The following is a 26,406-nucleotide window of genomic DNA, read 5'->3' on the forward strand; positions in this document are numbered from 1 at the left end:
AAAAGGTAAAATGTAACAAAATGCAGCTAGTTCGCAGTCTTTCCAGCTTCAGTTTGAAGTGATTGTGTTAGCTGTGTTGTTTGCTAGCTCCTCTGAACAACAGTGTCCTGACGAGAGAGCACATTTTATAGGCCAGGTGAAATCGTGCCTCATTAGCTCATTGTTATGGATGTATCCAAATAAATGTCACTAGAAAACAGCTGAAACAAATGCAGCTACTGTTGCTATTCTTTCTGCACTGTTTGACGTGACTCTAAGTTAGCCGTAGTTGGCTAGCTAGCTAGTAAGGGATAAGAACATTGCCAGCCAGTATGGCAATGGAACATTTAGAACGAACGACTGGGTCGAGTCTGTAGATACAGAACAAAAAAGACTGAACGACAGGCTTGCGTCTCTGGCAAGCGAACCATTAGAACGAACCGGCTTGGGTAGCAACCGTAGATTTGTTTAGGGACTATATATTGTGGAAGTAGTATGAATGAATTCATCAACATTTTTTCATGAAAATATGTCAATCATTATTTGAATTTGTTGGTAACCCGTTGCATTAAAGTGATAATGCCCTCGAAGCCGGTGTTTGGAGGATACATTGGCTTGACTTCGTCTCGGGCCTAACAACACCCACCAAACACCGACTTTGAGGGCATTATCACTTTACCGAAGTGACACAAAACAAAACAAGTCACCAAATGTGGCAGTGTAAAGCATCAATGGATTTAATCAAAGACAAAGCTCTGTGCTTGTGAATTGGATTGTTGTTTCTTCAATAACAGTATTCAGACACGAACACATACGCAAGCGCGCGCACGCACACACACACGCACGCACGAGAAATGGTTCCTAGTTGAAGCCACTGTAGCTGAGAGGAGATTGTCTGTTGTGCTGAAGCTGAATCTTGCAGCTGGTCTTATAAATAAGAGAGCAAACAATGTGTCACTTTTGGGTTTTATAAGAGAAAAACCAACATGGCCTCACGTTTTAATAAAACTGGTGCATATTACATGGCTCTCCAGATCAGAGGGAGAGAGAGATGAAGAGAGAGACAGGGAACAGAATGGAGGAGAGTGGCTGAAGATCAAAAAACAAAAAGCAGCACCCCAGGAACCCTGATACAATCCCTTTGGTGCGCAGGGAGGGGAAGAAAGGAAGGAGCGTGTGTGGGAGGAAGAGAGAAAGAGAGGGAGAAAGAGACCGGGGAAGAGAGAGAGAGAAAGAAAGAGAGGGGGATTCAGAGAGAAGATATTAGAGTTGAGGGGTGAGGGATTTTTTACGAAGGGAAACAGTCGGGATCCCTCACCCAAGGGACACATATCTGTGCTGTCTGTCCACACACTTACCAGAAGAAGATGAGAAAGAGAGAGAGAGAGAGAGAGAGAGATGGGAAGAGAGAGAGAGAGAGAGAGAGAGAGAGAGAGATGGGAAGAGAGAGATGGGAAGAGAGAGATGGGAAGAGAGAGAGATGAGGAAGAGGGAAGAGAGAGATGGGAAGAGAGAGAGAGAGATGAGGAAAGAGGAGAGAGAGAAAGAGGAGAGAGAGAGAGAGAGGGAGAAAGAGAGAGAATAAAGAGAGAGGGGGCCGAGGGAGAAATATGGCGAGAAGGAGAGGGAAAGGCAAGACAAGAGGGAAAATGTATGATCTGATCAGTTACACCCTTCCTGAGAAGAAAACCCTCTGTTATTATTTGTGTGTGTGTGCGCGCGTGTGTGTTTGCACGTGCTTTTGTCGATCAACATGTGTGTGAGAGTAATATGTGCACGCATGTATCATTAGGCATCATTAGACAGAAATTATACAGAGACAGAGAGACAGATGTGGTAGCTGGCAGCGTGTCGCATTAAGCTCTGTTCTACCACTGCAATCATCCCATGATGAAGAGAGAGTGGAGAAGAGGAGAGAGAGAGAGACAAGATAAGATAAGAGAAGCGAGGAGAGAGGACGAGAGAAAGGAAGAGAGGGAGAGGGAGAGAGAAGAGAGGAGAGAGAGAGAGAGAGAGAGAGGAGAGAGAGAGAGAGAGAGAGAGAGAGAGAGAGAGAGAGAGAGAGGTACATCCCAATACATGCACTGTGATTAAACACAAAGGTTCATTACTGTTGACATTGAAGATTAATGCAGGCGGGCCAAGAGGATATTGCACACAAAAAAATTAACTGCACAGTGAAGAGAAGAGGAATGGAGAGGAGGAGAGAGGAGGGCAGAGAGGAGAGACTGACAAAATGCAGAGAAAGCCTAGAGAACGAATGACGGAGAGAGGAGAGGAGAGGAGAGAGGGAGGGGGGAAAAGTCGTAATATTATCATTATACAGATAACTCACTGCAAGCAATATTTTCGCAACCCAATCCTCCCCTCCAACAATCACACACACACATACACACACCTGCCTCACCACTCGTCTTCTTCTCTTTCCGTAACTCTATCTGTAACACTGTAGATTTCTTTATTGAATGTTAAATACTCACTCCTCCCAATCTCTCCTCTCTCCCACTCCAACCAGCTATCCCTTCCCCTCCTCTCTCTCTCTCTCTCCCTCCCTCTCTCTCTCTCTCTCCCTTGGTTTCTATCTCTCTCCCTCGGTTTCTCTCTCACCACCTGTTAGTTCAGACCCCCGTGCATTGAGATACACTTGTTTATGAGGGAAGCTTTCACACTCTCGCAATCAGAGGTAAGATTTACTTTCCTTTTTTTGTTGTCTGTTATCAACTTCATACCTTCTTCTGTTGTGTTACTGCATTGTATTTGGTTAGATTCATTTCTTACAGTCACCTTTTTTATATTTGTATGTAATCCATCACTTCTTTCGCGATAACTGGCTCATCTGCTTGCGCGCTCTGTCTCTCTCTCTGTCTCTCTCTCTGTCTCTGTCTCTGTCTCTGTCTCTCTGTCTCTCTCTCTGTCTCTCTCTCTCTCTCTCTCTCTCTCTCTCTCTCTCTCTCTCTCTCTCTCTCTCTCTCTCTCTCTCTCTCTGTCTCTCTGTCTCTCTGTCTCTCTCTCTCTCTGTCTCTCTCTCTCTGTCTCTCTCTGTCTCTCTCTCTGTCTCTGTCTCTCTGTCTCTCTCTCTCTGTCTCTGTCTCTCTCTCTGTCTCTGTCTCTGTCTCTCTCTCTCTCTCTCTCTCTCTCTCTCTCTCTCTCTCTCTCTCTCTCTCTGTCTCTCTCTCTCTGTCTCTCTGTCTCTCTGTCTCTCATAGGTGTACTGTATCATGATGTTAACACCTGCTGTCTCAGGAGTCCGGCTGATCAGCCAGTCCCGTTTATGTACTCAGAGTAAACCTGACCCTGCAGGGTTAAAGTATACATTTAAAGACAAATCAAAGTTTATTGGTCGCATACACAGTTTAGCAGGTGTTATAGTAGGTGCAGCAAAATGCTTCTGTTACTAACTCGTAACAGTGCAATAACATGTTCAAATTTAAACGTAAGGGCAAATTTAAACGTTCTTCCCAGTGGGAAGAATCTGATTAAGAATCCAAGTAGCAGTAATATATATAATATAATGTATCAGTAATCAAAGATCAGCTAAAAAGGATATGCACAGATGTAGATATATTACAGTGAGCTAGGTCAAGAATCCAGTACATACAGTTGAAGTCGGAAGTTTACATACACCTTAGCCAAATACATTTCAACTCCATTTTTCACAATTCCTGACATTTAATCCTAGTAAAAACTCCCTGTCTTAGGTCAGTTAGGATCACCACTTTATTTGAAGAATGTGAAATGTCAGCATAATAGTAGAGAGAATGATTTATTTCAGCTTTTATTTCTTTCATCACATTCCCAGTGGGTCAGAAGTGTACATACACTCAATTAGTATTGTGTAGCATTGCCTTTCAATTGTTTAACTTGGGACAAACGTTTCGGGTAATCTTCTGCAAGCTTCCCACAATACGTTGGGTGAATTTTGGCCCATTCCTCCTGAATGAGAGCTGGTGTAACTGAGTCAGGTTTGTAGGCCTCCTTGCTCGGACATGCTTTTTCAGGTCTGCCCACACATTTTCTATAGGATTGAGATCAGGGCTTTGTGATGGCCACTCCAATACCTTGACTTTGTTGTCTTTAAGCCATTTTGCCAATATATCCACATCATACGTAGAATGTATGCACACATGACTGTAAGTCGCTTTGGATAAAAGCGTCTGCTAAATGGCATATATTATTATTATTATATATTATTATTTTCCTACCTCATGTTGCCATCTATTTTTGTGAAGTGCATCAGTCCCTACTGCAACAAAGCACCCCCACAACATGATGCTGCCACCCCCGTGCTTCCCAGTTGGGATGGTGTTCTTCGGCTTGCAATCCTCCCCATGGTGTATATACTTGCATACTATTGTCTGTACAGAAGAACGTGGTACCTTTAGGCATTTGGAAATGACTCCCGATGACGAACCAGACTTAAGGAGGTCTACAATTATTTTCTGAGGTATTGACTGATTTCTTTAGATTTTCCCATGACGTCAAGCAAAGAGGCACTGAGTTTGATGGTAGGCCTTGAAATACACTGCTCAAAAAAATAAAGGGAACACTTAAACAACCCAATGTAACTCCAAGTCAATCACACTTCTGTGAAATCAAACTGTCCACTTAGGAAGCAACACTGATTGACAATAAATGGAATAGACAACAGGTGGAAATTATAGGCAATTAGCAAGACACCCCCAATAAAGGAGTGGTTCTGCAGGTGGTGACCACAGACCACTTCTCAGTTCCTATGCTTCCTGGCTGATGTTTTGGTCACTTTTGAATGCTGGCGGTGCTTTCACTCTAGTGGTAGCATGAGACGGAGTCTACAACCCACACAAGTGGCTCAGGTAGTGCAGCTCATCCAGGATGGCACATCAATGCGAGCTGTGGCAAGAAGATTTGCTGTGTCTGTCAGCGTAGTGTCCAGAGCATGGAGGCGCTACCAGGAGACAGGCCAGTACATCAGGAGACGTGGAGGAGGACGTAGGAATGCAACAACCCAGCAGCAGGACTGCTACATCCGCCTTTGTGCAAGGAGGAGGAGGAGGAGCACTGCCAGAGCCCTGCAAAATTACCTACAAAGTCAAATCTACACTGGTGTTGCTCACCAAGAAGACAGTGAATGTTCCTGAGTTGCCAAGTTACAGTTTTGACTTCAATCTGCTTGAAAATCTATGGCGAGACTTGAAAATTGCTGTCTATCAATGATCCCCAACAGCTTGACAGAGCTTGAAGAATTTTGAAAAGAACAATGGGCAAATATTTCACAATACAGGTGTGCAAAGCTCTAAAGAGACTTACCCAAGAAGACTCACATCTATAAATCAGGCTTTTCTAACATGTATTGACTCAGGGGGGGGGGTGAATTCTTATCTTATCAAGGTATACAGTATATATATATATTACTGTTTTATTTTGTATTCATCTTTTTAAAAAATGACATTACAGAGTATTTTGTTGACAAAATCAACTAAATCCATTTGAATCTCACTTTGTAACACAATAAAATGTGAAGAAATCCAAGGGGGTGTAGACTTTCTATAGGCACACTAGGTATTCCTCTTGTCCAGGTGGGATAGGGCGGTGTGCAGTGGAACCACGATTGCGGTCATCCATGGAGCTGTTGGGGCATGTGTGGTGAAGGGGATATGGCCCTTGATTTGCCTTTCAAAGCACTTCATGATGACAGAACTGTGCTACGGGGCAATAGTCATTTAGTTCAGTTACCTTGGCTTGCTTGGGAACAATGGTGGCCATCTTAAAGCAAGTGGGGATGACAGACTGGGATAGTGAGTGGTTGACAATGTCCTTAAACATTCCAGCCAGCTGGTCTGCGCATGCTCTTAGGAAGCGGCTTGGGATGCCATCTGGACCAGCAGCCCTGCGAGGGATAACACGCTTGAAGGTCCTTCTCACGTAGGCTACAGAGATCGGGAGCCTGCAGTCCTCGTGAGAAGCGGGGGCCCACATCGGCTGCTCTGTTTTCCTCAAAGCTCCTCAAAGCGAGTGAAAAAAAGATGTTTAGCTTGTCTGGCAGTGAGGCTTCTGTGTCCAAGACGTAGCTGGTTTCTTCTTTATAATCCGTGATAAGTCACCGCCGCAAACATCTTCTGTCTGAGTCGTTGAATTGTGACTGTTTTTTTCTTCTTCTATGCTTGTCTTATGGAGATCATAGGAGGTCTGTTTGTGCTTGTCCATGTTTCCAATCTTTTTACTATGGTTAAATGCGGTGGTTTCGCATATCATTTATTCCTCAGCACAGCATTCTCCCCCCTCTCTCCTTCTCTCCATCTCTCTCTCTTTCTCCCCTCCTCTCTTTTCTCCCTTTTTCTCTTTCTCCCTTTCTCTCTCTCTCCTTTTCAATCTTTTTCTCTCCCTCCATCTCTCTCTCTCTCTCTGTGCATTCATGAATGAATATGGAATATCAACTTTATATAGAAATTGATAGTGTGCTTTTTGGGGGAGGATTGCTAAGATCTTGCTACTTATTCATTCATGCGAATCCACCACGCCCTCGCTCTTTTCCCTAGGTGTTTCCCCTGTCTCTGACTATTTGTTTATCTCTCTCTCTCTCTGTTTCTCTCTCTTTCTCTCCGAGATTCAGATAAGCTTTTTTAGCACGGATGATAAAGCCACTGTTGCTAAAGCGGAACGAAATAATGACATGAACAATAACAATCTATCAGAAATGAATAATAGTAGTGACGGTGATTAGAGTAAAGGGGACAATACATACACAGAGTGTAGAAAACATCAAGAAGACCTGCTCTTTCCTTGACACAGACTGACCAGGTGAAAGCTATGATCCCGTATTGATGTCACTTGCTAAATTCATTTCAGTGTAGATGAAGGAAAGAAAACAGATTAAAGAAGGATTTTTATGCCTTGAGACAATTGAGACATGGATTGTGTGTGTGCCATTCAGAGGGTGAATGGGCAAGACAAAAGATTCAAGTGCTGTTGAAGGGGGTATGGTAGTAGGTGCCGGGCGCACCGGTTTGTTGTCACACTCAACACTTTCCTGTGTGTATCAAGAATGGTCCACCACCCAAAGGACATCAAACCAACTTGACACAACTCAATATTTGGAAGGTGTTCTTAATGTTTTGTACATTCCGTGTACAAAGGACCATTGTTTTTTTACCTGAGGGTTTTCCTCAACAACAACAGTCTTCTACCAAGGATCCTTTGAAGGAATCTTTCCCAATGAGGAACTATAGGGGAGCCAACATCAACCTCTATGTAGGTGTGCAGTTTTATCAAGGGAAACATTCTATCACATGACATAGTGCCTTTGTCCCAAATGGCACCCTAGTCCCTATATAGTGCATTACATTTGACCAGAGCCCTACGGAACCTGGTCAAAAGTTGTGCACTATAAAGAGAATAGAGTGCCATTTGGTACGCAGCAATGGTCCTTTGTAATATACTGTGGGCCCACAGAAAGGCGTTCAGTCACGGTAGGATTACCGGCAGCAACCGATGCTCCACCTTAGCTAAGCTCAGCAACGCAGCGAAACAGGAGGATATGCAAATGAGGCCACAAAGACCAGGGTGGTTTTCCAATTGCCTCGCAAAGATGTGCCTTCAGAATGTATTCATACCCCTTGACTTATTCCACATTTTGTTGTGTTACAGCCTGAATTCAAAATGGATTAAATTGGTTTTATTTTCTTATCCATCTACACATAATTCCCCAAAATGACAAAGTGATTTTTTTTTATGCCTTGAGACAATTGAGACATGGATTGTGCAACATTGGCCCATTATTCTTTTAAAAATGATTCAGGCGCTGTCAAATTGGCTGTTGGTCATTACTAGACAACCATTTTCAGGTCTTACCATAGACTGTCATGTAGATTTAACTCAAAATGGTAACTCGGCAATATTCACTGGCTTCTTGGTAAGCATCTCCAGTGTAGATTAGGCCTTGTGTTTTAGGTTATTGTCCTGCTGAAAGGTGAATTTACCTCTCAATGTCTGGTGGAAAGCAAACTGAACAAGGTTTTCCTCTAGGATTTTGTCTGTGCTTAGCGCCATTCCATTTGTTTTTTTTATCCTGAAAAACTCCCCAGTCCTTAACTCTTACAGGCATAACCATAACATTACGCAGCTTGAAAATATGGAGAGTGGTACTCAGTAATGTGTTGTACTGGATTTGCCTCAAACGTAATACTTTGTATTCAGGACAAAAAGTTACCTGCTTTGACATATTTTTGCAGTATTACTTTAGTGCCTTGTTGCAAAACGTATGCATGTTTAGGAATATTTATTATTCTGTACTGGCTTCCCTTTCACTCTATCAATTAGGTTACTATTGTGGAGTAACTACAATGCTGTTGATCCATCCTCAGTTTTCTCCTATCACAGCCATTAATCTCTGCGGGATGGTTGATGGTTGAGCTAACAGAGGCTAAGGTGATTAGCATGAGGTTGAAAGTAACAAAACAATTTCCCATAGACATATCTGATATGTGCAGAAAGCTTAAACTATTGATATTCTAACTGCACTGTCCAATTGAAAGTAGCTATTACAGTGAAATAATGCCATGCTATTGTTTGAGGAGAATGCACAATTATGAACTTGTAAATGTATTAATAAACCAATTAGGGACATGTGGGCAGTCTTGATACAACATTTTGAACAGATATACAATGGTTAATTGGATCAGTCTAACAGTTTGCACATACACTGCTGCCATCTAGTGGCCAAAATTGAAATTGAGCCTTGGCTGGAATAATACATTATGGCTTTTCTCTTGCATTTCAAAGATGATGGTACACAAAAAAGTATGTTTTTTTATTTGTATTATTTTTTACCAGATCTAATGTGTTATATTCAACGTGTTTCCTTTCAAATGGTAACAAGAATATGCATATCCTTGCTTCAGGTCCTGAGCTACAGGCAGTTAGATTTGGGTATGTAATTTTAGGCGAAAATGGACCAAAACTGTTTTAAGGTCACCATTGGCCTCATGGTGAGATGTCTGAGTGGTTTCCTTCCTCTCCGGCAAATGAGTTAGGAAGGACGCCTGAAAACAATGGTCCTTTGTAAATTTGCTGTGATCGAGTGTTGCTGAGATAGATCTTTGCAGCCCAAAAACAATGATTCTTTCAGATTTGATAGAAGGGAGAAAGAAACTTCATTCTGACAGGAGGAAGAAAACTTGAAAGATTCCTTCATCCTTCAATCCTTATGGAAAAACCACATCATTTCACATGTGAAATTTCCATGTTTTGCACAATATGTAAGTTGAAAACAATGCAACTCTTTTACGACTTTCTGGCGACATCCTAACCACAAATGTTTGATTTCAGGGCATTTGTGAAATCACATCTAAAAATCCATGTGAAACTTTATGTGAAATATCACATGTGACGTGTTCCAAAACCACATGGTTTCACATGAAGTTTCACATGTGGATTTTGCACGTGATCACAACTTTTCACATGTGGATTCAAATGACGAGGTTTCACAGGTGATGCCTAGTAAACAAAAATGATTGGTTAGGATGTCGCCGGAACGTCATGAAATAGTGTTTTAAACTTACATAGTTGGCACACTTTGACATACATGATTACATTGCGTGTGTTTATTTATGCAGCGATTACTATTCAACATGTTCTCAACCTGGGATTTCAACTCGCAAACGCTTGGTTTGACATACATGATTACATTGTGTGTGTTTATTTATGCAGCGATTACTATTCAACATGTTCTCAACCTGGGATTTCAACTCGCAAACGCTTGGTTCACGGCAGGCTGATCTTCTTGCTCCACCACCATCTCTGAGTAGGGGATTTCTAAAAACGCTAGCTTTCGTGGCGCAACAGAAAGGTCAGCGTATTCCAAATCCAGAGGTCGTGAGTTCAAATCCCAGTTTGTGTAATAGTTCAAATCACTTGGAGAGTTTTTTTCAAATGTAAAAAATATTGTTATTGATTCAAATTTCCACACTATTTGAGCTTAACAGTGTACCATTTACTTTAGTCCCACATACGATTTCATCACTTCCTTTACAACAACAAAAAATGTGACATTTGAACTTTCACGCGATAAACTTTTGCATCTCTATTCACTGCGCCTAGGCCGTCATTGTAAATAAGAATTTGTTCTTAACTGACTTGCCTAGTTAAATAATAACAAATCCCCATGTGGTCACGTTTATTTCATGATGTGTTCTCACGTGCTGAAATTCTCACATGTGCCGTTATGTTATTAGATGTTGCGTTTACATATCATCTTCACATAAGATCACATGTGATCGCGTGAAATGGCTTGTTTTTTTTTCCCACAAGGGAAGCATTTCAGTAAAATGTTGTTGAAAATAGATGATAGAATGCATTTGTTTAGAGTTCAGAGAACACCAGTGGATCCAGTGGATCCTCCACACAGTAGACTTGCCTTGATCGAACCAAAACAACAGAGGGAGAGAGAATAAAAACGTACCATCTGTCCAGAACGGGAGAGAACAGTTGCACTGAATTCTCTCTAATATACCCAGAGTATATTGCGGCTATCAATCAAGTCTCAATTCTGTCGAGTTTTTGCTTGGAGTCTCAGGTCGACATTGTCAGGTCGTAGTAGTTAGGCTGTTTTTGTGATGGCAATCCCACCAGGAGATCCTTAGAAGAACCCAAGAGATACCAGATAGGTGAAGAATGGGAGGAGGGATGCAGTACTTGATAAGGCTAGTAACGTGTCGTGCAATGTGACATGCACTGCAGAACAAGCGGAGGGATGATAGTTTGGTCAGGATTAAGCAGGGTGGCAGTGGGATATAAGGAGAGCGAGGACAGGTGTGTGGAGGCTGATTTAGCAATGAGTTACAGCTGAGGCTTGTTCAGTTGTGTTCAAGGCAACTAGTTCAAGTGTTGCATTCAAGTCTGCTCCCCTTTCCTGACCAAATCAAATCACATTTTATTGGTCACATACACATGGTTAGCAGATGCTATTGTGAGCGTGGCGAAATGCTTGTGCTTCTAATTCCGACAGTGCAGCAATATCTAACAAGCAATCTAACAATTCCACAGCAACTGCCTAATACACACAGATCTAAGTAAAGGGATGGAATAAGAATATGTACATATAAATATATGGATGAGCAATAACCGAGTGGCATAGGCAAGATGCAATAGATGGAATTAAATACAGTATATACATATGGGATGAGTAATGCAAGATATGTAAACATTATTAAAGTGACTAGTGATCCATTTATTAAAGTGGCCAATGATTTCAAGTCTGGTTATAGGCAGCAGCCTCTCTGTGTTAGTGAAGACTGTTTAACAGTCTGATGGCCTTGAGATTGAAAAATAGCTTCTGTCTCATGGTCCCAGCTTTGATGCACCTGTACTGACCTCGCCTTCTGGATGGTAGCGAGGTGAACAGGTAGTGGCTCGGGTGGTTGTTGTCCTTGATCTTTTTGGCCTTCCTGTGATATCAGGTGCTGTACGTGTCCTGGAGGGCAGGTAGTTTGCCCCCGGTGATGTGTTGCGCAGACCACAACACTCTCTGGAGAGCCCTGCGGTTGAGAGTGGTGCAGTTGCGCCTTCTTCACCACACTGCCTGTTTGGGTGGACTATTTCAGTTTGTCAGTGATGTGTATGCCAAGGAAATTAAAGCTTTCCACCTTCTCCACTACTGTCCCGTCGATGTGGACAGGGGGGTGCTCCCTCTGCTGTTTCCTGATGTCCACCTTGAGAGAAACCAGGCTCAGCTGGGAATCTTTTGGCTGGTTGGGTAGGATTCGGTGCATGAGATTGTATCTGAAATGAGGCAGGGACTGGGAGACTGTGCTTGAGTTAATGCAGGTTCTGAGAGATGAGCATGATTTGGGCTGTCCTGATGTCATTGATGTCAGAGCGGCTGGTGGGCTGTGGCCAGCAGTTGAAGAGTCTAGGAGAGAGTTTCAGCTGGTGGAGGAAGAGCCAGGAAGGCCGTCGAAAGGGATTGGTGAGCCGGAGGGCAGGGCTCACTGAACTGAGAGAAATTCACACCTGTGAGGAACAGGGGCAAAACCACGGCTGGAGCAGCAGGAACAGCAGGCACCTATAGCTGCCTGAGCGGTTGTCGCTGGCAGAGAAGAAGGTGAGGCACTGCAGGGGTGGAGGTCACAGAACCAGTGGGACCAGAGGCGAAGATGGAGGTCACCACTGGTGAAGAGGGAGGGTGTGTCACCGTGGGAGCAGTGGTCACGCGTCAACGGAGCCCGAGGTGGGGAGAGAGGTCGTCACTGGCAGAAAGAGGGGGTGAGCCACTGCCGGAGTAGCAGTCACAGGTCATGTGAGACATGGGGGGAGGGGAGACAGACTCTGTGAAGATGGCCAGAGTGGAAAAACCGGTTGCACCGCCGGAGGAGACAGTACGTGAGAGGTAGAGGAAGCATCTGAGAGAGAGGTTGTCATTGCCAGAGAAAGACCCGCTGCCCTAGCAGGTAGTCACAGGGCCAGCAGGACGTGAGGGAATGTAGTGGTCATGGAGCCAGCCGGAATTGAGGTGGGGAGAGAGGTCGACACTGGCAAAGAGAGGGTGAGCCGCGTGCGGTCATGGGCCAGTAGAACCTGAGGGAAAGAGAGGTCGACACTGGCAGAGAAAGAGATTGAGCTGCTGCCAGAGCAGCTGCCACAGAGCCAGCGAGACTTGAGGGGGGAAAGAAGCCAGAGGCTGTGAAGATAGTACAGGCAAGATAGCCAGGAGGCCAGAGCCCCCTGAGAAACAGCCATGAACTGTCCTGTATAACTGCCCATATGAACAGCCTGCAAACACCACTCTACCCACTGCTATCAGACTGTATAATAACTATCGCTCTTAAATTTTACAATCACATTTGAACATTTCAATTTTTATCATGAAAAATTCTGGTAATGTTTCAAGTGTTCTGTATTCTATTTACAGTTGAAGTCGGAAGGTTACATACACCTTAGCCAAATACATTTCAACTCAGTTTTTCACAGTTCCTGACTTAATCCGAGTAAAAATGTAATGTTTTAGGTCAGTTAGGTTCACCACTTTATTTTAAGAATGTGAAATGTCAGAATAATAGTAGAGATAATGATTTATTTCAGCTTTTATTTATTTCATCACATTCCCAGTGGGTCAGAAGTTTACATACACTCAATTAGTATTTGGTAGCATTGCTTTTAAATTGTTTAACTTGGGTCAAACGTTTTGGGTATCCTTCCACAAGCTTCCCACAATAAGTTGGGTGAATTTTGGCCCATTCCTCCTGACAGAGCTGGTGTAACTGAGTCAGGTTTGTAGGCCTCCTTGCTCGCACATGCTTTTTCACTTCTGCCCACACATTTGCTATAGGATTTAGGTCAGGGCTTTGTGATGGCCACTCCAATACCTTGACTTCGTTGTCCTTAAGCCATTTTGCCACAACTTTGGAAGTATGCTTGGGGTCATTGTCCATTTGGAAGACCCATTTGTGATCAAGCTTTAAATTCATGACTGATGTCTTGAGATGTTGCTTCAATATATCCACATAATTTTTCCTCCCTCATGATGCCATCTATTTTGTGAAGTGCACCAGTCCCTCCTGCAGCAAAGCACCCCCACAACATGATGCAGCCACCCCCGTGCTTCACGGTTGGGATGGTGTTCTTCGGCTTGCAAGCTTCCCCCTTTTTCCTCCGAACATAACGATGGTCATTACGATGGTTTCATCAGACCAGAGGACATTTCTCCAAAAAGTACGATATTTGTCCCCATGTGCAGTTGTGAACCGTAATCTGGCTTTTGTTTTGCGGTTTTGGAGTAGTGGCTTCTTACTTGTCGAGGAGCCTTTCAGGTTATGTCGATATAGGACTCATTTTACTGTGGATATAGATACTTTTGTATCTGTTTCCTCCAGCATCTTCACAAGGTCCTTTGCTTTTGTTCTGGGATTGATTTGCACTTTTCGCACCAAAGTACATTCATCGATAGGAGAGAGAACATGTCTCCTTCCTGAGCGGTATGACGGCTCTGTGGTCCCATGGTATTTATACTTGCGTACTATTGTTTGTTCAGATGAATGTGGTACCTTCTGGCATTTGGAAATTGCTCCCTATGATGAACCAGACTTGTGGAGGTCTAAAATTTGTTTTCTGAGGTCTTGGCTGATTTCTTTAGATTTTCCCATGATGTCAAGCAAAGAGGCACTTTGAGTTTGAAGGTAGGCCTTCAAATACATCCACATGTACATGTACATCCAATTGACTCAAATGATGTCAATTAGTCTATCAGAAGATTCTAAAGCTATGACATAATTTTCTGGAATTTTCCAAGCTGTTTAAAGGCACAGTCAACTTCGTGTATGCGGACGTCTGACCCACTGGAATTGTGATACAGTGAATTAAAGGTGAAATTATCTGTCTGTAAACAATTGTTGGAAAAATGACTTGTGTCATGCACAAAGTAGATGTCCTAACCGACTTGCCAAAACCATAGTTTGTTAACAAGAAATTTGTGGAGTGGTTGAAAAACGAGTTTTAATGGCTCCAACCTAAGTGTATGTAAACATCCGACTTCAACTGTACGTCACGTAGGTGTTATGTATTTTAAATAGGTGTCAGTCATGTGTTAGTCAAGTGTTAGTCATGTCAATTCTGTTCCTAGGCCGTCATTGAAAATAAGAATTTGTTCTTAACTGACTTGCCTAGTTAAATAAAGGTAAAATAATATATATACATTTTTTTAATTACAGACAAACTCAAACTCAGAGCGGGCAACCGTAAAAACACGGTTGCACCGCCGGCGGAGACAGAACATGAGGTAGAGGAAGCAGTACGCCGACAGATGCCGTCGCTGGTAGAGAGAGTGGATGAGCCACTGCCAAAGCAGTGGTCACATGGTTCCAGTGGGGCAAAGAGAATAGTACTAGCAAGAGGAAAAGGAGCTGGGGGGCCAGAGCAGCCGTTGGATTCAGGGAGTGCACTGCCGACGTGGAGGAGACAAGGTTAATGAGAGAGAGCAGGGGAGAGGGACATGTCCGTGTTCAGGTATTGGAATGAGAGGGGGAGAGAGACATCCTGGCCTGCTGGGCCGTCGGGGGGGAGCTGTAAGCTGCAGGGTTTTAGGCTGTGTCGGATGCCAAATTGAAATCTGTGGATGCTGGGAGAGAAGCCAGGTCCTTGAGGCCTGATCTGATGCTTGGAGGCCGAGTTGGTGGTGGTGGAATGAAAATGCAGTGGAGGCAGCAAGGGAAGGATGTCATGGTGGCCCCCCAGTGCGTGGTATATGTGGTTGTGGTCCCGGCAAGACGGGAAGCCATAGTCAACAGACCGGAGAGAGTGAGAAGCAGTTGAATTGAAGAAAAGGGGCATGAGGGAGAGAGCGATAACAAGAGAGAGAGAGAACAATCATGGCTGGACGAACGCTATGCAATGGCATTAAGATGGCATTTCTAGAGGAGAGAGCCAGTCTGCAGTATGACAGATAATGTAGCATGTGGCTAATGTATGGTTGAAGTTGTAGTATGCAATGAAATTCTGATACAGGATAACAAAGGGCAGTAACTAGAAGGGATTACGTTGTCCCTTTGACAGGGTAAAATCGCTCTTCTCTGTTAGAGCAACAATATAGTGAAATATACTGAAATGAAATGCCCATGGACTTGAACAACTGCACTAATTTATTACAAATGTATTAGTTTTAAATTGAAAACATGGCTCAAATCTATCCAAACCTGTACACAAGTTATCTGTTGTTATCTATTGTTGTTAGAATTATATATTATTGGATGTAAAGTATTTGTATTTTGTATTGTTTTAGTGAGTATTTGTATAGTGGCTGTGTAATTGTGCTTAGCTGCCCTGGGACTACCTACGGGTGCAAGTTAGCTTTTGGCTAACCCCGGCACATTTACATGAATGTGGCATTATTGTAATATTGATGTTGATTAATTAGCATTCTGATACTATGTGTGGCCTGCTGTCACATGGACTGCGGCAAACGTGACCCGGGACAATACTTGAATGAATGGCATAATAAAATGTGCCAAGCAGTGCTTTTATCAAATTACATTGAACATGAAGGAATGAAAGTGGAATTGTGAGGATCATTTTGATTTCATCTTTATTTAACTAGGCAAGTCAGTTAAGGACAAATTCTTATTTACAATGACGGCCTACCAAAAGGCAAAAGGCCTCCTGCGGGGACGGGGGCTGGGATTAAAAATAAAAAATATAGGACAAAACACACCACGATAAGAGAGACACCACAACACTACATTAAGAGAGACCTAAGACAACATAGCATGGCAGCAACACATGACAACACAACATGGTAGCAAGCAGCCACAACTGTCAGTAAGAGTGTCCATGATTGAGTCTTTGAATGAAGAGATGGAGATAAAACTGTCCAGTTTGAGTGGTTTTTGCAGCTCGTTCCAGTCGCTAGCGGCAGCGAACCTAAAAGAGGAGCGACCCAGGGATGTGTGTGCTTTGGGGTCCTTTAACAGAATGTGACTGGCAGAACGGGTGTTGTATGTGGAGGATGAGGGCTGCAGTAGGTATCTCAGATAGGGGGGAGTGAGGCCTAAGAGGGTTTTATAAATAAGCATCAACCAGTCGGTCTTGCGACGGGTATACAGAGATGACTAGTTTACAGACGAGTATAGAGTGCAGTGATGTCTTCTATAAGGAGCATTGGTAGCAAATCATATGGTCGAATGGTAAAGAACATCTAGCTGCTTGAGAGCACCCTTCCCTACCGTCTCCATAATCTAGCATGGGTAGGATTGTCACCTGAATCAGGGTTAGTTTGGCAGCTGGGGTGAAAGAGGAGCAATTACTTAGAGGAAACCAATGATATATTTAACCTTAGCTTGCAGCTTTAATATGTGCTGAGAGAAGTACAGCGTGCCATCTAGCCATATTCCCAAGTACTTGTATGAGGTGACTACCTCAAGCTCTAAACCCTCAGAGGTAGTAATCACACCGGTGGGGAGAATGGAATTCTTCTTACCAAACCACATGACGTTTGTTTTGGAGGTGTTCAGAACAAGGTTAAAAGGCAGAGAAAGCTTGTTGGACACAATGAAAGCTTTGTTGCAGAGCGTTTAACACAAAATCAGGGGAGGGGTATATAAATGGATGAGAGAGCTTCCTAATGCCTGAGCTATGTTGTTGATTTTGTTGTTGTAAATTGAGCAGAGAAAGGGGTCTAGGATCAAGCCTTGGGGTACTCCCTTGGTGACTGGCAGTGGCTGAGACAACAGATGTTCTGACTTTATACACTGCACTCTTTGAGAGAGGTAGTTAGCAAACAAGGCCAAAGAACCCTCAGACACCAATACTCCTTAGCTGGCCCACAAGAATGGAATGGTCTATCATATAAAAAGCTTTGGCCAATAAGTCAATAAATATTGTAGCACAATATTGCTTAGAATCAAGGACAACGGTGACATTATTTAGGAACTTTAAGGTTGCAGTGACACATCCATAACCTGAGTGGAAACCAGGTTGCATACCATAGAGAATATTGTAGATATCAAGAAAGCCAGACAGTTCATTATTATCAAGATTTTCCAAAACTTTTGACAAACAGGGCAAAATAAAAGTTGGCCTATAACTGTCCAAGCATCTTCAACAGAGGGGGTCAAGCTGATTCGATATCAATATACAGAGGCCAGGTTATGAAGGAAGGTTTGCTCCTAAAACATTTTTTGCAACCGTCTATGATAAATCAGGACAGGAAATTTCACTGAGCAGCCATTACAAACACAGGCTGTGAAACAGTCATCACTAAGAACATTACAGAAAACAAACTGATACCTATCAGGATTATTTGTGAGGATAACATCAAGGAGAGTAGCCTTTTCTGGGTACTTGGAGTCATACCTTGTGGGATTGGAAATAATCTGAGAAAGATTTGGGAGTCCCATTGCTTTAGGACATGGTCAGGTGGTTTAAGCATGTCCCAGTTTATGTCAGCTAGCAGGACAAATTCAGACTTAGTCTAAGGGGCCAGGAGAGAGCTTATGGCAGGTAGGGTAGAGGCCAGTGGTGATGGTGGACGACAACACCCAGCAATAGTCAACCAAGAGCTATTTGAAAGTTGTATGCTTAAAACCAGCAAATCAAATTTTTGGGGGACAGACTTGGTGGAGACAACCAAGCACTGAATGTGTTCCTTGGTAAAGATTGCCACTCCACCACCTTTGGAAGATCTGTCTTGCCGAAAAAGGTTATAACCAGAAAGGTTAACATCAGTGTTCAAAATATCTCAGTAATGACCAACACATCTGGATTGGAGCTGTAAACCTACACTTTGAATTGATCAATTTTAGGTAATACGTTTCTAGTGTTTGACGTGCAGAAAACCCAGGCTTTTACGAGAGTAGAAATCAGTGAAACAGATATCAGAGCACAAGTCAGAATTGGTGGCAACGGTAGCTGGGCCAGGGTGTACATGCACATTTCCAGATATCATCAGCTGTAATGCTTACAACGGATGATATGCCTGCTCTAAACTGTATATGGTAGCATAGCGGCTGTATGGTGAGTAGCCAGCCTGTCTAATATTAAAGGAACCATGAAATAAGCACACAGATGGATGAATAACTGGGACTCAGATGCGTTGGTTGGTGGCACAGCCTCACGGGTCCAACTGAGTAGCGGGGCATGTAGCAGGGAGGTGTGCTTGTACATGCGGTGAGGCAGGGCCGTGGATTGTCGGAAATGCACTCAGGAGAGCATGCTGGGAATGGGCCTTGAACGTGTCGTGGTGAAGCACATTCTCAACCCAGAGCTGGCCGGCATGGAGAAGAGGAAATGTTGTGAAAGAAGGTAGCTTGCTCGCCTGTAATACGAGAGAAACAAGGGATATAGACTTAACAAAAATGTTGTAGCAAATTCATGGGGTAGCCCCGACCGGGACTCCAAACCGGGTACAGCGACTGTCAAGCCAACACCTTAACCACTACGACAAGAGTTCCAAACCTCTTGATGAGGTCACTAGGTTTTGGCTCAAGTTCACTACAATATAAAACGCAGTGTGCAACAAATTCAAAGATTTTACTGAGTTATAAGTTCATATAAGGAAATGAGTCAATTGAAATAAATTCATTAGGCCTGAATCTATGGATTTCACATGACTGAGAATACAGATATGCATCTGTTGGTCACCAGATACTTTACAAAAGAGGTAGGGGCGTGAATCAGAAAACCAGGCAGTATCTGGTGTGACGACCATTTGCCTCAAGCAGCGCGACACATCTCCTTCGCATAGAGTTGCTCAGGCTGTTGATTGTGGTCTGTGGAATGATGTCCCACTCCTCTTCAATGGCCTTACAAAGTTGCTGGATATATTGGTGGGAACTGGAACACGCTGTCGTACATGTCGATCCAGAGCATCCCAATCATGATGGTGAGTATGCAGGCCATGAAAGAACATTTTCAGCTTCCAGCAATCGTGTACAGATCCTTGTGACATGCCGTGCATTATCATGCTGAATCATGAGGTGATGGCGGATGAATGGCACGACAATGGGCCTCAGGAACTATCATTTTATTGGTCACATACACATGGTTAGCAGATGTTAATGCGAGTGTAGCGAAATGCGGTATCTCTGTACATTTAAATTGCTAGCGATAAAATGCAATTGTGTTTGTTGTCTGTAGCTTATGCCTTCCCATACCCTAACCCCACCGCCACCGCTCTCCCACACTGCCATCTGCCCAGAACACTTGAAACCGGGATTCATCTGTTTAGAGCACACTTCTCCACCGTGCCAGTGGCCATTGAAGGTTGAGCATTTTCCCACTGAAGTTGGTTACGATGCCAGACTGCAGTCAGGTCAAGACCCTGGTGAGGACAACAAGCACGCAGATGAGCTTCCCTGAGACGGTTTTTGACAGTTCTCTGGTTGTGCAAACCCACAGTTTCATCAGCTGTCCAGGTGGCTGGTCTGAGACGATCACGCATGTGAAGAAGCCGGATATAGAGGTCCTGGGCTGGTGTGGTTACACGTGGTCTGCAGTTGTGAGGCCAGTTGGACGTACTGCCAAATTCATTAAAACAATGTTGGAGGGGGCTTATGGTAGAGAAATTAACATTTCATTCTAGGGCAACAGCTCTGGTGGACATTTCTGCAGTCAACATGCTAAAACATGCCTCAAAAAACTGCCTCAAAACATCTGTGGTATTGCTGTGTGACAAAACTGCATATTTTAGAGTGGCCTCTTATTTCCCCCAGCACAAAGTGCACCTGTGTAATGACCATGGTGTTTAATCAGCTTCTTGATATGCCACACCTTTCAGGTGGATGGATTATCTTGGCAAAGGAGAAATGCTTACTAACAGGGTGTAAAAAAATGTATGCGCAATTCAAGAGAAATACACTTTGTGGGTATAGAACATTTCTGGGATTTTTTATATTTCAGCTTATGGAATATAGGACTAACACTTTAAATGTTGCATTTATATTTTTGTTCGATGTAAGATTCTGACGGGAGCAGGTGCGAGACGCGACAAAATATAACAATTTGCTGAGCGGAGATCTTGCTCATGCAAAACTTGATAATAATGCAGTCGTGAAATGGGACATGCACTTCGTCTTCTTGGGATGTTAACGGTGGTTGGCATCCAATATGTTGTATTACCGTCCCCAACTGTAATATGACCATTATACTTTGTGATACAAAACGTATATATAATTTTTTTTTTTTTTTTTAAGTTTAATAAAAAACCTACTTCCAACTAACCCTACACTTAAAAACCTACTACCCCATTCCACTACTTTGACCCTATCAGCTCCAGCACCATGCCAACGGCCTGGGAGGACGGGACACCCGTCCACTCGTTGGCCTATCACTCTTTGCTGGCAGAGATCTACTACTCACAGGGATCCTCTCAGGATCCCTCAGCCTTGACCCATCCTCTACTTTCTTTACTGCCTCAGCATACGACACGTTCTGCACTACTCAGACTCTAGCCACCTCAACTTGCCTCTCTCCCACCGGACACTTCCGATTCCCAGCAACATGGGCACCCCTACAGTTGACAACTTCATCCACCGAAAATACACAATCGTCTATCTCATGCCCTCCTGCACACTTCGAACATCTTGGAATCTTCCTCTTACAGACTGCTGCAACATGACCATAAACGTTGCACCTGAAACAGCGTAGTGGATTCAGAATAAAAGCTCTAACAGGATAACTGATATATCCTAACATGACTTTGTCGGGTAAATTACTCAAAACGACTGACAGTCACTCCTCGATTTCACCACCGGGTCCACGTCGCACCAAACGGCAGGCATCACAAACACCAGGAATCTTCAGCTTCAACTGCTCCACCTCCACACTTAACGCTACCCAAGAAACCACCCCTTTCAATGGTGCCCTGTTCCTACGAGCAAAGAAGGGAAAAAAACTGGACCCAAGTTGCGTGACATGAAGGGCCCGCCCCTTTCGTCAGAAGAAACACAAACAAATATCATCAAGTCCACTACAGGTTACCTTCACTGATTCAACTGTACCCAAGTCCTTTCCCACCCACCCCGAAACCACAAATGGATCCACCAAAAGGTCAAGGATACACTTTCTCCAAAAATGTCACTCCTATATGACCAGATTCTTCTTTATCATGACAATTAATGCCAGGCTCAGGTTCCGAGCTCTTCACCACACCTTCCAGCTCACTTAACTCACCCTCATTCACTTCCATTTTACCTCTAGAACTCGGTTTGGCGCACGGCTCACTCTGTTTACACTTGACACCAATCTTCTTCAACACCCCATCCCATTTAAATCGCCATCTTCCTCGGATTCATATCCAACCTCTGCTTTCCTCATTCTCTTCGACCTCTTCCTCCCCATAAATCCACCTCTCTGTGTAGCCGTCCCAATATTCCTCTTCTCCCAACTTCGCCTGCGGCCCGGTGGCATCCATCTCATAATCATCCTGCTCACCGCGGAAACGTGTCTTCCCCTGGCGCCAACATTTTGAGAGCATGAGCAGTGGCCACACAGAATAACAAACCCCCCCATATCAACTCTGTTCTACTCCCGTCACAACGGAAAACCTCCAGTTCTCTCTTGGTACACACTCTGATAGCGCACAAGTTCCCTCAATTGCAGAGTAGCTACTCTGAGCAAGGTGCGATATGCACTGCAGAACGAGAGGAGGAATGTTTGTTTGGTCAAATTAAATTAGGGTGGCAGTGGTGATTAAGGAGAGTGAGGACATGTGTGGAGGCTGATTGGCAATTAGTAGCAACTGGTGCTTGTTGGGTTGCTAGGAAGCTGCGTTCACGGGAACTAGTTAAAGTGTTGGTCCGCTGTCCTGAATTCCTAACACCATTAAATCCGTTTTTTTAGAATGATGTTGTATTTGAACCCCTGTAGAAAAGTTTGGGATCTACCACTGGTCTCTCTCTCTCTCTCTCTCTCTCTCTCTCTCTCTCTCTCTCTCTCTCTCTCTCTCTCTCTCTCTCTCTCTCTCTCTCTCTCTCTCTCTCTCTCTCTCTCTCTCTCTCTCATTGAGCACATGAGTGTTGCATTGTCAATGCTCTCCCATTGATATGGATATTACTGAGCAACAGTTTGTTGCGCTGTTCATCGGATTCCCATTGAGATGAGTTATTCTCTCGTTTCATCTGCGATTTCCCTCATCCAACAGCTCCTTGAATCGACTCTAGACAGACTCTACGGCCGGAATTCATTCAATGGCGCATTGTGGAGCTGCACACTGCACTACTGACAATGTGCCTGGTAATTACCCAGACATTCATGGTAAATACTGCAGATGTCGGCTCAAGAGTAAATTACCTCCAAAGTGCAACGCGCTTGTTGACAACACACCTTTGATTGAATCCCGGACTTGATAGCTTAAACACAGCTGTTTTGGAGTGTCGTGACAGTGTGCAGTTTCTAAAAAGAAGGTTGTTTAGTTGGGACTTGAAAACTGTAGTGCACTTAAACAGATTGTGACTTTTCCGAGGTGCACTTATCAAATAAGTTAAACAAATAATTATTCGGGAAGAAGGAAGGAGATTAATAATAAAGGAGCATAAAACAGACGGCAACAATTGAAATGAATAAAAATATGTAAAATAATAATGTCAATGATTTAAAGGAAAAGCTAAGTAACAGGAAATTACAGTTTGAAGGCCATGCTAAAAAGGTGTGTTTAAAAAATATAAATAACTAAAATATCACATTAACGTATGTATTCACACACTTTACTCAGTACTTTGTTGAAATACATTTGGCAGCAATTACAGCCTTGAGTCTTCTTGGGTATGACGCTACAAGGTTGGCACACCTATATTTGGGGAGTTTCTCCCATTCCTCTCTGCAGACCCTCTCAAGCTCAGTGGAGGTTGGATGGGGAGCGTTGCTGCAAAGCTAACTTCAAGTCTTTCCAGAGATGTTCGATCAGGTCCAAGTCTGGGCTCTGGCTGGGCCACTCAAGGACATTCAGAGACTTGTCCTGAAGCCACTCCTGCATTGTCTTGGCTGTGTGCTTAGGGTTGTCCTGTTGAAAGGTGAAACTTCGCCGCCAGTCTGAGGTCCTGAGTGCTCTGGAGCAGGTTTTCATCAAGGATCTCTCTGTACTTTGCTCCGTTCATCTTTGCCTCGATCCTGACTGGTCTCCCAATCCCTGCCGCTGAAAAGCATCCCCACAGCATAATTCTGCCACCACCATGCTTCACCGTAGGGATGGTACCAGGTTTCCTCCAGGCGTGATGCTTGGCATTCAGGCGAAAGAGTTCAGTCTTGGTTTCACCAGACCAGAGAATCATGTTTCTCATGGTCTGAGATTCTTTAGGTGCCTTTTGGCAAACTCCAAGTGGGCTGTCATGTGCCATTTACTGAGGAGTGGCTTCTGTCTGGCCACTCTACCATAAAGGCCTGATTGGTGCTGCAGAGATGGTTGTCTTTCTGGAAGGTTCTCCTATCTCCACAGAGAAACTCTGGAGCCCTGTCAGAGTGACCATCGGGTTCTTGGTCACCTCCTCCCTGACCAAGGCCCTTCTCCCCTGATTTCTCAGTTTGGCCAGGTCGGCCGGCTCTAGGAAGAGTCTTGGTGGTTCCAAAATGTTTTATTTTATTTTTTATTTTATTTTATTTTATTCAAACAATCTGTTTTCACTTTTTCATAATGGTTTATTGTGTGTAGGTTGCTGAGGAAAATGTTTTATTTAATCAATTTTAGAATAAGGCTGCAACGTAACAGAATGTGGCAAAAGTCAAGGGGTCAGAATGCTCTCCGAAGGCACTGTATAAGGAAAACAATAGGGGTTCAAGCACAAAGACTTGTGGAACTCCAAATTCAACTTTGGAACGTTCAAACGGTCAGCAGTACATCATTTACAACTTTCACAAGTACAGTCTCAGCGCACTTATTCTAAATCCAGATTGGACTTTAAAAAAAATGTAATCCCCTTTTCATGGTATCCAATTGGTAGTTACAGTCTTGTCCCATCACTGCAACTCACATACGGACTCGGGAGAGGCAAAGGTCGAGAGCTGTGCATCCTCCAAAACACGACCCAACCAAGCCTCACTGCTTCTTGACACAATGCCCGCTTAACCCGGAAGCCAGCCGCACCAATGTGTCAGAGGAAACACTGTACACCTGGTGACCGTGTCAGCGTGCATGCACCCGGCCCGCCACAGGAGTCGCTAGAGCGCGACGGGACAAGGATATCCCGGCCGGCCAAGCCCTCCCCTAACCTGGACGATGCTGGGCCAATTGTGCGCCACCACATGGGTCTCCCGGTCGCGGCCAGCTGCGACAGAGCCTCGACTCAAACCAGGATCTCTAGTGGCACAGCTAGCACTGCTATGCAGTGCCTTAGACCACTGCGCCACTCGGGAGGCCCAGATTGGAGAGTTTCTAATGTGCTATTTCGAATCCGGGAAGGATGTAATCTACTGAGCAACAGCTTTCTGTCAAATCTTTGGAAGAGAGGCCTATCAGGAGTGGACTGTACTAATTAGTGCTCCTTCCATGATTAGTCACCTCCAAAAGGATGGCGATTCGTTCTTACTGCAGTGAAATTAACTTGGGATCCTTATTTCTCACAGCTACGATTATTATAGTAGTATTACTGTCTGTGATAAGGTGCTCTGCCTATCAAATTGTCATTGTAATAAGGTATCTATTATCTTTGGATGGTTTCTGCTAGTTTTTAATGGTTTCTCATATCATATCACTGCACTCTGTTCCGGCTCAGCAGGCTACTTTACTTCTAATGGCTTCCAATGTACTCCTCTTCTTCAGCCCCCTACTTTTATATAAACACGCACACATACGCACATGCATGTATGCATATGCATATACACACACACACACACACACACACACACACACACACACACACACACACACACACACACACACACACACACACACACACACACACACACACACACACACACACACACACACACACACACACACACACACACACACACACGCACACACGCACATACACATGCACGCACACGCATGCACACGCATGCAGACACACACACACATTAATTCGACACCCGCTGTCATTTAACCACGCTCACATAAGTATCCGTGTGACAGCACAGCCCACAGACAATATAAAAATATGAACGATGAAGACAAGAATATCGGTCCAGAAACGAATGAGATTCACAGGACCGATCTAGTGCCAAGTGGTGGAGCCCTGCGAAGTGCAAAGTGCTGCTTAATATACTTTATCAATCTCCATCTCTCTACACACTGAGAGAGAAAGGGAAAGGGGGATACCTAGTCAGTGACAACTGATTGCATTCCACTGTAATGTGTCTTCCGCATTTAACTCAACCTCTATGAATCAAATCAAATCAAATCAAATCAAATCAAATTTATTTATATAGCCCTTCGTACATCAGCTGATATCTCAAAGTGCTGTACAGAAACCCAGCCTAAAACCCCAAACAGCAAACAATGCAGGTGTAAAAGCACGGTGGCTAGGAAAAACTCCCTAGAAAGGCCAAAACCTAGGAAGAAACCTAGAGAGGAACCGGGCTATGTGGGGTGGCCAGTCCTCTTCTGGCTGTGCCGGGTAGAGATTATAACAGAACATGACCAAGATGTTCAAATGTTCATAAATGACCAGCATGGTCGAATAATAATAAGGCAGAACAGTTGAAACTGGAGCAGCAGCACAGTCAGGTGGACTGGGGACAGCAAGGAGCCTTCATGTCAGGTAGTCCTGGGGCACGGTCCTAGGGCTCAGGTCAGTTGAAACTGGAGCAGGAGCATGGCCAGGTGGACTGGGGACAGCAAGGAGTCCTCATGTCAGGTAGTCCTGGGACATGGTCCTAGGGCTCAGGTCCTCCGAGAGAGAGAAAGAAAGAGAGAAGGAAGAATTAGAGAACGCACACTTAGATTCACACAGGACACCGAATAGGACAGGAGAAGTACTCCAGATATAACAAACTGACCCTAGCCCCCGACACATAAACTACTGCAGCATAAATACT

At 44.0% G+C, this 26,406-nt stretch overlaps 1 protein-coding gene across 2 annotated transcripts in view; it reads left to right on the forward strand.

The window, feature by feature from the left end:
• Positions 1 to 2,200: 2,200 nt before the first annotated feature.
• Positions 2,201 to 26,406, forward strand: part of doc2a (double C2-like domains, alpha) — a 51,839-nt gene continuing 27,633 nt past the window's right edge. Inside the window, exon 1 of one of the 2 annotated variants that reach the window (XM_052518460.1) lies at positions 2,201 to 2,662. The gene's annotated coding sequence lies outside the window, so the exon portion shown is untranslated. The remainder of the gene's footprint in view (positions 2,663 to 26,406) is intronic. The other variant, XM_052518459.1, reaches the window with a different exon arrangement.

This window comes from Oncorhynchus keta, chromosome 5 (genome assembly GCF_023373465.1).
Source record: "Oncorhynchus keta strain PuntledgeMale-10-30-2019 chromosome 5, Oket_V2, whole genome shotgun sequence".
Taxonomy (NCBI): Eukaryota; Metazoa; Chordata; class Actinopteri; order Salmoniformes; family Salmonidae; genus Oncorhynchus; species Oncorhynchus keta.